Raw genomic sequence first — 15,505 nt, forward strand, 5'->3', positions numbered from 1 at the left:
AGTCCCCAGTAACAAATAACACCCTGCTTTGGAAATTTCATAGACAACCTTCTGTTGCTTTGTCCTCACTCTGCATTGTGTGACTTGATTTCTCCTGATGATGCAACCTGAAGAAAGCGTAAAGTGCACATGAAAAGTAGGCCATAGCTCTACATCCCTGACAGATTCAGATTTTTGCCAGGTGACAATGCATATTGTCTAAACAGCTGGCCGGGCTGAATAACACGAGCAAGAACAGGAAGGCGAGGATCCCTACAGAGAGCATACCTCATGATCCATGTCTAAGTTGTTCGAGTCGTAGAGAATATGTTAGTTAGGCTATGCAGGTAAGCAACACAGCACTGCCCATAGCACTCCTGATCCTGCTCATCACTTATCAAGATCATAATGAGCTGGATCAGGTGTGCGGGGAGTAAGGTAGTCTCATAATTGTACAGGTCAGCTGAGAACCAATGATGTAGAAGCATCACTGAGACAGTGCCAGAGGGTAGTGTACCAAGAGCTCAATTACACCCTTCAGTCTAGGTCAAATGGGACACAGACAGATGAGACCAACTTCATTTATTAACCAAGAGGCATGGATTCCCCTTTAACTTTGAACTTTCTTTTCTGGTAACATGCTTGACTGAGTTCACTTATAATATTTGTCCATTATTCAGCCATGAATTCACATTGTGTAACAGATGTATTTGATAGGAGGATAGTGTTAGCCCTAAGTTACAGTAAAGCCCTGATTTCTCAAAGGGGTTTCATGTGTAGGAACACACAACAACCACAAAAAGCACGCAACATGATTTAGTAACAGGGTCTATGGAAGATTGTGTCTTTCAAATGATCAAAAGTGTTGTCCAGTTTGACAAGTTTGCCCTAATGAATATGCAATACGGGGCATGTCTTCATAAAAGTGCTACATACAAGTCAATGTTTATGCAAATACATTAATTTATACCACAGCATGGTCAAATGCTCAAATCTGATTGGTCAGATGGTGTGAATTAAGGTTCGGAAAGTAGCTCCGGCTGTAACGTGAACGATAGGTTAATATTAATGCGCGAGTTCTTGTTTCTATAGTAACAGCTCATACACAAGGACTTGTTCGGCAGACACTTCACATAATCTATGACTAATAATAAAAGGATTTAACAAAGTAACACCTATGACCGGTGATGTGGTGCTGTTTTTTGTTAGGAGATATTTATTTAACATTTTTGGAAGGAGTCTCGGTTGTAAGCGCTTTGTAATAGTCACGGTGCATTGTGAAGTTTATCAGCAGAGGAAATTAGCACAAATTAGCACAAATTATTTGGGATATTATTATTAAATCAGGGCCATAAAGGTGCTTCTAACAGATTGATTCATGTGTATAGTATTTTCATCTAGATAAAACTGATAAGATAAGGGAAAATGTCAATCACAGATATCACTCATGTTCTTCCCTGTAGAGTAGAAGACTGTTATCCACACAGCTATATGTACATTATATATATATATATATATATATATATATATATATATATATATATATATATATAAATGTACTTGTTTTTTTAATACGAATACACCATTACATTTAGAACATTTGATTATAAATTATTTAATCTGCCACATCTGTTCTTTTTAAGTAAACTATGTGATTTGTTGTTTGTTTTTTGTCCATGTGTAATAGAAGTTACATGTCCATGTTGTCCTATATACTGAATGTTTTGTGCAGAAGTTCATAAAGAATTACAGTCATTGGTAGAGAAGCACCAATAAATAAACAAATTCTGAAAAATTATCATTTAACATTTTTTCAGATATGTTGACAGTTGTGAGAAAGTAGACATTTGGACAGACTGGGGGACCCTGAGGAGATCATCAAAGATGCGCCTAAAGATACCTTCAGGAAAATGCAAAAAAAAAAAAAAATCATAATATTGCTGCATTGGCTGCAAAACCTGCAATGCTAGCAGTGCCTGACCCAGGACCAAGAGAAGGAGACTGGGGTCTGTATGGCATGCTTTAAGGGTCCTAATCTGAAAAAATTCCATCTTGTCGTGCCCCAGAATTCATTCAGAGTGCACCAAAGTCAAGGCTGAGGCAGCATAAATCCCAACCTGAAGTTGCTGACACTTGGTTATGTATTATTCATTCACTTTTATCAAACCCAGAGATATACGGTGCTGGTTTAGAGTTGAATGGGAAGTGAAGCTCAGGAAAGTACATCCCGACTCATCTGCCTGACTGTATAGCGCACATCTTACCACACAGCTCTGCATCAAACGGCGACAACATTTCACTTCCTTCACCTAAAAACAATTCCTCCTCTGATACATGCTGCTAATGCAAAAAAAAAATATCTAAATGCTACCCACTTAGATTGCTTTTGTCACAGTTGAGACTGTCAGTCGAACTGAAAAATTGCTTTTCTTTCTTGAAGTCATTTCCTCACATAAAGTAACTCGTGCAAGGATTTTCGCTTCTCTCTGGAGAGCTGTCTGGAAATCACTTTTGACATTCAGAACTATGATGGTGGAAACTGTAAAAGGCTCACTAAGTAATTAAGAGGCTTTTTCACTTGTGTCTGGAACTGCAACGGCATACTTGTCATCCCCGTCCCCCCAGGGGAACAAATAAACTTACACGCATCTTGACAAACGAAAGACGCAATGGCAATTCAGTGTGATTTAGTGAGAAACATTAGGGAAATACAGTTGTGGCAGGTCTCCACTTTTATTCTGTCTGATTGTGCCTTTAAGTGCTTTTTCAAAACCCATCCTACCATCTGTTAAAGCAGCAGGGAAGATGTCATAAATAAAAATAAATAAATTAATTATATAATAATAATAAAAAAAAACATTTTTACTTATAAGTACTGACTTTCCTGTGCTGGGGTTCCTTTGCGCACCTCTCCTACTTCATCTGTCGCCAGCCATTCACAGTTTTGTATATACACACACTCACCAGCCACTTTATTAGGAACATCTGTACACCTGCTCATCCAGCCAAAACATAAAATCATGCAGACACAGGTCAAGAGGTTTAGTTAATTTTCACATTAACATCAGAATGAGGAAAATGTGATCACAGTGACTATGGTATGTTTGTTGGTGCCAGACGGGCTGGTCTGAGTATGTATTTCTGAAAGTGTGGAGTTTCACACACAACAGGTTCTAGTGTTTACACAGAACGGTATGAAAAATGAAAAGCATGCAGTGAGTGGCAGTTCTGTGGGTGGAAGCACACTGCTGAGTACAGAGGTCAGAGGAGAATTGCCAGTCTGGTGTGAGCTGCCAGGTAGGGCACAGTAACTCAAATAACCACTCTTTACAACCATGGTGAGCAGAAAAGCATCTCAGATGGCACAGCACACCAAACATTGAGTTGGATGGGCTACAACAGTAGAAGACAACATCAGATTTCACTGATGCCAAGAGCAGCAATCTGAGGCTACAGTGGGCACAGGCTGACCAAAACCGAAGAACAGTTTGGATTGGAAAAAGGTTGCCTGGTCTGATGAATCTCCATGCAACATGTAAATGTCAGGGTCAGTATTTGGCATCAACACTATTAATCCACTGATCCGATCTGCCTTTTGTCAACAGTTCAGGGTGTTGGTGGTAGTGTAATAGTGTGGGGAATGTTTTCATTGCACACACTCAGCTCCAGATACCAGCAGATCATTGTTTGAATGCCACGTCTGAGGACTGTTGCTGACCACGTGCTGCCCTTCATGGCCACATTTACTCATTATGATGGCTACTTCCAGTTGGATAATGCACCATTTCCAACACCTTGTCGAATCCATGCCATGAAGTATTGAGGCTGTTCTAAGAGCAAAGTGGGTTCGATCCAGTATTTGTATGGGGTTCCCAATAAAGTGGCCAGTGAGTGTATATTCTTTCAAGCCTTTATCCTATTGATTTCTTTCTTTCATTTCTTGGTTCATAAGACCATGGCCTCATGCTTTCCTTTGTCAATTCCCAGCATGTTAGAACTCCTTTATTCTGCAGCAGCTCAGTGGGTGGGCTTAACAGACAATTAATAAACTCCTTTTATAGCCTAATAAACAGAGGCAGAAAAAAGACAGAGCAATTCTTACCAGGCCTGTTAGAAATGCTCTCAGCTATGTTTGGTTTGGTAATAAATTAAAAATAAAGTGGCTATATACTTCCATATAAATCATATAGGATAAACATCTAAACTTTATCCAGGACATCTACTTTTTAAGCTTTTATGATCCTATCAAGCAGGTGGATTCATTCATTCATTCATTCATTCATTCAGCATCAGTACCCGCTTTATCCTTGCAATGGATCCTACCCTATCCCTGGAACACTGAGCGTGACATGGGAATACACCCTGAATGGGACACCAGTGCACAGGACACCAAGCACATACTCATTCACACCTAGGACAATTTAGCATATCCAGTTCCCTAGCCAAGGTTTTGAGAGGTGGGAAAAAAAACTGGAGGACCCAGAAGAAAACCCACATAGACCCAGGGAGAACATGTGAAACTCCACACAGACAGTAACCCGATCTCAGGATTGAACCTTGGAACTGTGAGGCGACAACGCTACCCACTGCACCACCCTTGCAATAATAAAACCCTTCTCCATCATCCCTTAAGAAATCATCTCACATTCACGGGAAACTTCCATTTCGGATCAATACTAAATCAAAGTCTTCATACCCCAAGGAAAACATGCAGCATGCTTCAGGAGCTACGCAGTCCCATCACATTCCAACAGTGGTGCACTCTCTAAAGCAAGACATGAAGCACTCATTTGGTTTATTTATGATAATTTCTTTGTTCAAACAAGCTGTGCTGATGCAATTTGAAATAAGTACTTGTAGACAGCTGGTGGCATCGACCCCGAACAATCTCCAATATGAGTTTGACAATCACGCTTGTCTTCACACTACTATACCATCCCATATACTGAGTGAGTAGTTTAAGACAGGAAGAAGTGTAAGCATGGTTGAGAGGGACTGCAGAGGGAGTTGGAGGATCCATCGGTAGAAGGAGGAGAGGACTGAAAAGCGATCTTGACAGCTATAGTTCTTTTTACGAGGCCTTTCTTTTAGCTGAGTGTCATATTTGACATCTGAACTGACACAAAAACTGGAAGAATCTCAGCTTCTGAGTTTTAGTGGGTGACAGCAGGCTTAGGTCCTCATTCTATATCCAGCTTGTTTGCAGTAAAAAAAAAAAATCTAGAAAAATTTCTTTGACATTCAAAGATACTTTAGCACCCTTATTGCTGTAAGATGCACTGAATGCATGAATTAGTGGGAACTTGTGCAATCATTTCTATATGGTCTCACTTCACTCTATCTCCAATATGATCTCACATTTCTTTTAATGCTCCAGCACTTCCCGGGGGAGTGCTTAATAATCCGGAGGTGGTGCCAGGCAGCCAGGAAAAAGCTGAGAGTGTGAAAACCTTAGCAAGCTTCAGTGGAGCGTTAAAGGCCTCCTTCCCCACAGCACAGTCCAGTTAAACCTCTGTACCTGTGGGAGACAGGATGCTTTATACCTCTTTCCTGACCTGCCATGCTGATGAAATTATGTACTACCTCACTTCAAAGTTAAGACCAGGCAATGGGAATTTTATCTCTCTGGAGTCTGCTCTTCTCTTTCCATTTCATCCGGAACCTTTTAAGAGTCATCACAGGGACTTTGGTCCACACTTAATCTAGTTATCTTGTCTGGCAACATTCCTGTGAAACAATGAAGGGGGATAATGTAAAGTGGAAAGTAGGGACTGTAAAGAGACTTTAAAAAGGTTTGGGGCTTCAGAGACATGTGACATAAGGACTAAAAGGGACAGCCAGATAGGTTTCTCATTATATATCTCTCCACTTTTCACTTTTCTTCACTCTCTGGAAAAGAGAAGGGGTAGGTTAATTGAGTACATGTTCAGCGCTCTGGTGGATACTGGGATAAGAAAAGAATAGAAAGTCTCTAATAGATTAGCAGCGCCTGTGTAGCGGAACCCCCGCAGGGAGAGACCCGCCGAACAAACGCTCACATCTAGCGCAGTGCGCTTGCTTGATTGTCGTCTGCTAGTCTGGGAGTACCTCTGCCATTTGCATTAGCACTCACCCAGGACCAGCAAGGAAAGAGACAGAAAGTGAAAGAAAAAGGGAATCGGGGATTCTATCTGAGTGGACGATAATGATGCAATTTATCTCTAAAGTGAAGCGGGCCACCCCATCAAACTCACTGATTTGATTTACATCAAAACAGTAAAATATATTCAGATGAAGAGGAATTTAGAGAGAATGGAATCTAAAGAAGAGGGAGAATAAGACAAATACTGTACATACTTTGAATAGTGAAATATATTTGCATGAAAGGCTCGGTGCTTCATCGGATTTAATGTTCAGTGCAGTTGCTATGGCCATGTTTGCATCTTGATAACAGCGAATGAGAACGTAAGCTCAGACTGAGGGTGCGAACAGACCCCTGGCTGTGCTGAAGTTCTCTTTCTGTCCTGACTAATAGCCGACCAGATGTCTGTGAGACAGCTGTGTGTGAGACATTTACAACATGTGAGCACACTAAAGTACAAACGAGATGAGACGAGACTACCTCCAGGTGAGAAAAATTCAGTTAACGTCAAGTAGCCAGGAAAGATTTTGGACTTTTATAATACTTTTATAATAGCAGAGGGGCCAACATTGCTAACAAGAAAATCCTACAACAAAGACAGAGTATCAAGAATTTTACCACACAAGCGTATGTCACTGGACCGAGTGGATCCAACCGTTTGGAGAGAATGTGGAGGTGATGTTCAAAAATCTAGAGGTTTTCTAGATTTTTTCTTCCATATATGCTCCAGCAATAGTTCTTTGTGACCACTACTTAAAGGAGCAATAGAAAATATGAAAATATTAACCTAGAAAATATGTAGAACATGCTAAAAAAATAACTGTTTAAGTAATGGAATCAGCAAACGTGCATTATTTGGATGAAAAGGTTACGTGCTGGATTGCTTGTCTGTGTTTATCTGGGCTTTCTGTCATTCTTTTTATAGACATTTTCTAATGCCTCTTCACTCCACCCATCTCAGTCTTTCAGAAAAAAAACCATGGCAAAAGCTATGCAGTAAAACTAGAATAAACATTGGCTAACTGAAACTAATTACTAGCAATGGACCTGGACACGAAATTAGCGACATTATTCCTGGACAGGTATTTAAAGGCAGTTTGCATACCAAGTTGATGCTTTGATTGTCAATTTTTACAGAACAAATCAAGTAGACAAAAATGTATGTAATTCTACCTAACAATCATGCAGCTAACAATGCTAATGATGCTATATAGCTAACACCAGAGGTGGCGGTCAGCTTAAAAGCACATGAGAGTTCATTACAAAGAAAATCAGAACAGAGAAGGCACACTTGCCCATTCTCGCAGGAGAAGTTAGCATTGTTAGCTGCACAGGAGTTAGTTAATGATGCCAACTAGTTAACAACAAAAGTGAATAGTGAACAAAAATACACATTAGTGCTCATTACAGAATAAAACAGGACAGCGATGGCACTCTTAAACATTCTTATAAATCAATATAAGGTGAATTTCATGTGTTTATAGTGTTATAAATTGGCAATCAAGCAGTCGAATGGCTGAGAGAGCAACACCACAGGTCATGCTAAAATGCCAACACCAGGAGACATCAGAGTTTGATCCCTTCTCCAGTAAAAACACTGCTTTAGCAAGTGCTCTTTGGAAACATGATTAGACGATACGTCACTCTGGATAACTGATATGGAATGGCATGTCACAAATTGTCACATGCAATAAATGGACATCAGCGAAGGGGAGAACAGACCGATACAGAATATTCGGTATCGCTAACTCACACTGAACTTTGCGGCTGCAGGTTCTGCAGGTGTGGCTTTGAGTACATGGCAGGAATGGAAGATGGGTTCAAGAAATTAAAAAAAAATCATTTATGTTTTTTAAACTTAACCTCTAGAGATCTATTTTGGACAAATTTTGACTAATCTTGCCTAATGCACATTTGATAAGATGTTATCGACCAGCGAGACCACATCCCCGCCTTTTTGCTTACTACTGACTCACAATATTTGTTCATGCTGCTTTATCTGAGAAAGGATGAATTCTGAGATTTCAGGCGTCTCCCATATTGCAGTAGCAATGGGTTAAAAAATCGTATAGACTACGGCTAAAGCATAGATGTTGAAAACTTTGCAATACCATAGAATAAATTAAAGTACCATAAAACAAATATAGCTCTTATCACATCATTACATAACCCCATGTATGGCTAGATTTTGAACCCTGAAAATGAGCAAGAGTTATACAACAACCAAGCCAAACGAGAGATACACCATTAGAGTAACCATAGCAGCCTGTCCATACTCAGATATTTCTCAGCACATGTGATGGCCCTTAATTTAGCTAGCGGAGCTGGCCTGAAGGACAGATAATGAGGCTTTGTTAGAGTGAAAGGCCATGCTGAGAGGAGAACAGGGGGTCGGCGTGTGAAAGCTGGGAAATCCTAGCGCACACAAAACGGCATTATGCTACAAATTACCTGCTGGTATTAGTGTCACCCACAGCCCAATCATTTTCTCGGCTGGATCAATCAGAGCTGGGGTCTAGCTGCCTCTCCTCTGGGGGCCTGTCCTGGCAATTAGCTATTGATTTTTTAGCCCTTTATTTTCTGAGGCTGGAGCACCAGTCAGTTATGCGGCACAGAGTACAGGCTTCCACACACACACACACACACACACACACACACACACACACACACACGTTCACACCTGAACCGAGAGAGGGATCTTGTCAGAAAGTGAGGGAATGAAACAAGGGTTGCAGGCAGTGATCAGTCACCACAAGAAAGAAGATAAACTGTGGTTGAAGAAGCTGTGATTAAGGTCACTGCTATGAGAAGCAACACCTGAGCAACATCATTGCAAGGTCATGTTAACACACTACATTGTGTTATGTAAGTGTTTATTCACTAAAGTGATCACAGAGAACATAACAAGGTGGTGCATCGTATAATATGGAGCATTATGGATTGGACTTCAGTGCTTTGCTGTATTTTATTCATTCTTTCTGTCAAAGTCAAAGCTCCATATAAAGTATCTTCTAAATGCAAACCTCGTGCAAATTTGCACACGCAATTACTGCTTCATCTGCCTCAGATGCACAGATGCTTCACCCACGGACCATCTGATGTGATTTGTGCACTTAGCCACTATTATCAGAATATTGCCATTAACAAATTTCATTAACTATGCCATTTCCACGTGTACAGCTTTTCATGCACTTTTTTTTAGCATTCCAATGTGGAAAACCAACAATAATACTTGATAACATGTTGTAGTCAGCCTTTTTACCAAGAAAATGATCAACAAATACATCAAGATACATAACATAAATTCAGCATTTCCAGTTTTATTGGAGGAAATTGATCTTCCATTATAGATACAAGGAGAAAGACAACCAGCAAAAACGGGATGACTCATGAGGCCTGGTACTTTACAGAGGGTTAGCCATTCTTGAAATAAGAGTTTGCTTGTTTTTTCAGTGAGGCTTCCAAAAGAGGATATTTCATTTACCTATTTACTGATTTAAACTAAACTACATAAAGACAGTTGCATGAATATTGCAACTTTTTTTCGAGATCCAAAGACTGCCTTTCTTAATGAACAGTACTTCAAGAATAGTTGAGTTTAGGCAGTTTTGTACATTGTGGGCCAAAAGTGGCCTAAAATTTTAAGAGCGAATATGGAATTTGAAATATGGACCAAAAATGGCCAAATGCATTCAGTGCTTTTGTAAAACTGACAAATATGACACCTGAGACATCTCTTCAAGATGAAAGTGTGGCTGTGTTCATCACATCATTCCACAGCAGTATGTGGGTAAGAGAGTACAGTAAGTAAGAAACTAGCACTAGCTCATTACTTATTTGCTATCAGGGAAAAGCACAAGGGCCACTGATGTCAGGCAGTTTTTCATTTAATCTTCAACAAAGAAAAAAATAGTGATAAAATAGAGTCCAGATTGAAGCACCGAACCTCCGTAAACCTGTATTTTCTTTTTTTTTTCTTCTTCTTCTTCTTCTTCTTTTTTTTTTTTTTTAACCAAGGTGTTACACTTAAAATCACAGTGAAGAGCCCTGAGTGCATTTAAACTCTGCCCGCTCTAACTGCTGTCTTTCACTTAAATAGCCATTTTAACTTCATTCAACTTGACTGTTCTTCAGTTTATTACAGTCAAACATATATATAAAAATGTACAAACAACCCAGCAGTTAAAGCACTGTCTCTGTTTTAATGATTTTATAATTTATAAAGAAAAAGGGGAAAAAGGAGTGGGAAGATGCTAGTACATTATTTGGAATAGATAACATGTTCTAAACACATACAAATACAGATAGGAATATGCACAATGCACTATTTTTTGGTTTCCTCCAGTAGCCTGCCCTAAATACCACTCCAGAATAAATCAATATTTCTACCATATTTATATACAAACTGGCTCAAATTCACTAAAGAAATATGCTTTTTTTATTGAGCTGCCACTCCATCTAGCCCACACAGACCACACTGTGTAAAGGGCAGCATACCTCTGCTTTATGTCATTCTTCACCATTATTAAATGAAACTCATACAGCATTCACCACAGCCGTGACCAGGAAAAATAGTTACGGAAGATGAATGAATGAATAAATAAATTATAATGAAATGGTGATTTTGACTAGCGACTGCACTGTGTCCCAGCTTTATAGTCGATTCTGATAGCGTGCAAACTTTTCTAATCTTTCTGGAATATAATAAAGCCATAGTTCCCTAAATGAAAGACATTATTTTGAAAAAGATCCCTGTTTTGAAAGAAGTTATTTTGAATTTCTTTTTCCCACAGTGCTGTGTTTTTTCAGTGTCTCTGGAGCATTACCAGATAAAGATACAAACAGTGGCACTGTGGCAAAGTTGCTCTGTCCAAATTCTTCTTGCAGCATCCTCTGATTGATAAGGTTTGGTCCTAGTCGAGCCAACAGACTACAGATTCAGTAAAGGTCCAAACGGAATAGTGAAAAAAAAAAAAAAAAAAAAACACTTTAAGCTTTTCACTTCTCAGTTTTACAGTCCCCCGTTTTACCCCAGGGCACACAGAGGCGCTCGCTCATTCTCAATGGGACCTTTGAAAAGAAGTAGCTAAGGAGTGCCGATTCATCTTCCGTCCCCTCGGCACGGCTTTGAAAGCAGGATGAAACCTGCTGCGCACATCTGCAACGAAAAAAAGCATCCTTCTCACCAAGAAGAGACGAAGGCCAAGCTCTACCCACGTACCCACTGTGCACACCTGCACACATAATACACAACACTTTCACACAAAGTGGGTGTATATTATATCCACACTGCACACCTGTACACCTGGATTTCACAGAAGTCATTCTCTGGTGTGCAACTCGTGTTGGCTCTATTATGGGGCTCGAGAGTCAGAGATAATGATAGACAAATTCTTAGAGTCTAACAGTGTAAACTTACTCATTAGCTCATTGGAGACATATTTTTCTCTTTGTTACAATGCAAATCAGTTCCTTGTTTTCTTTAAAAGATCTGTGAAGAGTTAAAAAGAGTTTAGTTTGGTGTCTTCTCCACTGTCATTATTCTCCACTGTATCTCCACTTGTGAGTAATGATTTTATATGATAATGGGCTGTGCCTTCATTGGCTGCTACAGGGGACGGAGGGCAGACAATGTGGCAGTGGTGGAGGATTATTAGCAATATGTGACATTACATATGTTTTACACAGAGCTCTCCTGTAAGCACAGATGCTGTTGAGTGTAATTTGGTCAGTTGACATAAATTTCAACCCTTGTGTTTTTTTTATATCATAGCATTGTTGGAGAGAATACACACGCACAAGTGTGGCACCGTGGTGCAGTGGATAGCATTGCTGCTTCACAGCTCCAGGGTCATTGAGCTCAGGTTACTGTCAGTGTGGTTTCCTGTATGTTCTCTGGTTTCCTTCCACTTCCCAAAAACATTGCAGTAGGTGGATTGGCTATGCTAAACCGCCCCTAGGTGCAAACGTGTGTGCATGGATTCCATGCATCCCATCCAGGGTGTATTTCCAGCTCATGCCCAGTGTTCCTGGGATAACAAATCGAAACACACCGTGATACTGAAAAGCTGACAAAATGCAGCTATCATATAACTCTACTACTAGCAATCACATTGCCTTTAAATTGAAGTAAAGGCACTTGCCAGCCTCCAAGCAGCCATCAGACTAAACTGGAAAAAAAACACTCTGTGAAATAGGAAAAGATACAATAATATACAATAAAGCTGCTCATTTTCCTGTATGGTGAATTCATTAGGTATATATGCAATGTCAATAGACAGTATATACAAATATAATAAAAGCCTTTGTGCCATTAAGTTCTATCATTGAAACAAACACAATATGCTACATGAAGATGCTGTAAGATCAAGACCTGACAAGTACTTGCTCATTATTCCTGCTGAAATGACCAAAATGCACATTTCTGAGGTGAAATGACAGTTGTGACAATGAAACCATGGAAGCTATGTGAGTGGACACGCTTATCTGGGCTGCCAACAAAAGCAAGCAGCTTGTAGAATCACAATGACTATATGCCACAATGATATTGACTTCACGTTTCATAAACGCATGGCTGGTAGATACAATGCCATGTCACACTGATGCAAAAGGGCAAGGGAAATGTTACTTCATTCGCAATGCCCCTGTTAGGTTAAACTGATAGAGAGAAAGGTGTATTTATTATATAAACACACATCAGGAACCTATTGGGGACCATTTGGATCTTTGCAGTTTTTGTAAAAGAGCAGTTTTCCTCATGAGGACCCCACAAATGTCCCCACAAGGTCAAACTGTCAAATGTTGCTATCATTATTGGGGCACACACACTACATACAGAGCAAAGCTTGGCTGAAGGCTGCAGAACAGTCGCAGGCCTGTGGGGGTTTATCACATCTCCGATTTCAGGCCGTGAACAGGGGGAGGTTCGCTCTTAACTTTATTAAGCTCTTAGGCCAAATTTCATTTCCTCCCCTGGCTATTAGATAAATTCCTTTTGCTTAACCAAGTTACTGAAGCTGTACAAGCAATATGGAAGCATCCTGCTGTTATAGCTCTCACTTCATTTTGCTTTCCTGACTGCTGCAGTGGCAGCGACATTTCATTGGGCTAAATTTAACTGTGCTGTACACAAACTGCAGGAAAAAGTCCTTAATGTAGAACTTAAACAGCGTAAAGCAGTGTATTATCTGTATGCTTCAGACTGATGGGTGTTTGTTTGTAATAATTTGTTTGGAATAAGTGTAGTGGCCTGTGAAATCTCAGCCGGATGTCACTGTGGCTGAATTCTGGAAAACAGACAATAATTACAAAAAAATAGGTTTTGACCAAAACTGGATTTGTCAGCCAATAATATATTTTGGCATCTCTACTTTAAGAAAATACAAAATACACAAACAAAGTGGAAATGTTTTTTAGGCTACTTTTTAATCTCGTGTTGGCTGCCTGACTGCAAAGATCATCTGGTCTAAAGTAAAAACAGTCATTCTGTCTAGCTAAGTGTAATTTGCTCACACAGTGAATGTCTCACTTAAAGTTGCTGGATAGTTAAATGGCTTAGTGAAACAGCCATAAGCCTACGCAAATCAGTTTGTAATTAGATGACGACTGTCAAATTGCATTGTCATAATATTATTGTGGCAGTGGGGGAGTGGTCAAGCGTCGGCTGCGGACAGAGAGGAGGCGGGTTGAACCGGCAGGTAATGTATGATGATTCTCACCTGTGCCATATTACCATATTAGACTACTTATGTGTGAACTGAAGTTGAACCCTGAACTTGAACGGGGAAAAAGCCGCAAGCTAGTGACGGCCCCTTTTCTTTTCTTTTTTTTTTAATAAATGCAAGCCAGGAGCTCTGCTGAAATTCCACCTATCTCCCAAGTCTTCCTCTACACATATATACACCGGATTCTACAGTTATCAAAACTGTAGCGTGGAGTGCTTACACATTCTGTACAGATGACAATTTTAAAATGTTTAACTGACCTTATAAAATATGGAAAAATATGGAAAAACTGACTGATGGAATCAGCAAATATTTCCTCACCTATATTAGCGTAATCAGTTGAATGCAGAAACTATGATAAAGCTAATTTAAATACCGCCAATGACTTTTACCTTAGGTGATGAGCCAGAGAGTAACGTGAATGATGCTGATAATCAAAGTGAAAACTCATTTCCCATTGTAAACTTATAATTCATTAACACTTGGCAGTAATGCTATTTTTCTGTAAGGAGATTAGATCACGAATGTAGAGGAAGTGGAGCATTTGCTTTCTCTAGCCTGTCAGCTCAGGATAATATTAAATCAGGTTAAGCCAATTCCATCTAGGATAATATAGAGATGACAACAGGGTAATTGAGGACTCGTAACCTAGGTTATAATGTAAATATAATGAACTGCACTAAAAATGATAAAGGATATTATTATTCATAAACACGGAATGACTTCAGAACAGGCTGTCAGTGTGAAGGCTGTGAATAAAGGCTGGTATGAAGATAGATATAGCTTGGACTTTATTATAATCTGTAATTACATATCAAATTTATTGCAAATTATATAAATATGTAGCTATAATATGCTATAAAATGCTAGAACTTTACCTCAGGTTGAGGTAAAAGAGAAACATATTCCAGTTCAGGAAAGTCTGTAGTTTTCAGAACTTCATATAATAGAAAATATCTATTATAAAAAGAGAACGCTTTTCCCCTGCTCCTGCACTGACACAGTGCCACTTTACTGACACAGTATCATTAGGATGTGAGCTCATTCATCTCATTCTGCAACATGCTACATACATTCATTCACAGCCTACACACACTCATCACACACAGAATGCTACAAAGCAATGAGAGCTTAGTGAGAGATTGAGACTAGAGACTACTCTGTGTATAAATTTCTTTGAGGATGACAAATGTCACAGCAATGATTTGATGGACTTATGTCACAGTTGTGACAAGAGAGAAGTCAGAATGCTGGTACAGGACATGAAGGGGTTTCTATTTCTATAGAGCAGGACAGACCAAACGTGAAAAAGCTTTCACTCTCAAGCTTTAAGTATATACAACAACAGAAGTACATCATAGGATTTAGAGAACCAACTACACAGATTAGATAATAAAAGATAACTCACATCTACTGGCTTACTCAGTAACTGTGACAGTCAATTTTATGTGCACAATAAAGTTTGTCTCATTTTTTTTCCCCCCTCTCTCATAATGTTTCTGTAATAGTGAGGAAATTGCAGCATTTAATTATATCCTCAGTAGCATAATATTACATTTGTCAGTACACCACCGGTGTAATTATTATTTCGGCATACTATTTAGTGCACATTATGCCGTTTGGGATGCAGCCCTGAATTCTGTCTGAATGTGTGTTGACTCACAGCACTGAGAATAATCTG

The 15,505-nt window shown here is 39.4% G+C and overlaps 1 protein-coding gene across 1 annotated transcript in view; it reads right to left on the reverse strand.

Annotated features, from left to right (window-relative positions):
* Positions 1-15,505, reverse strand: part of cdh13 (cadherin 13, H-cadherin (heart)) — a 338,039-nt gene that overhangs the window by 132,205 nt on the left and 190,329 nt on the right. The window lies entirely within an intron of this gene.

This window comes from Pangasianodon hypophthalmus, chromosome 6 (genome assembly GCF_027358585.1).
Source record: "Pangasianodon hypophthalmus isolate fPanHyp1 chromosome 6, fPanHyp1.pri, whole genome shotgun sequence".
In the NCBI taxonomy this organism is placed as follows: domain Eukaryota; kingdom Metazoa; phylum Chordata; class Actinopteri; order Siluriformes; family Pangasiidae; genus Pangasianodon; species Pangasianodon hypophthalmus.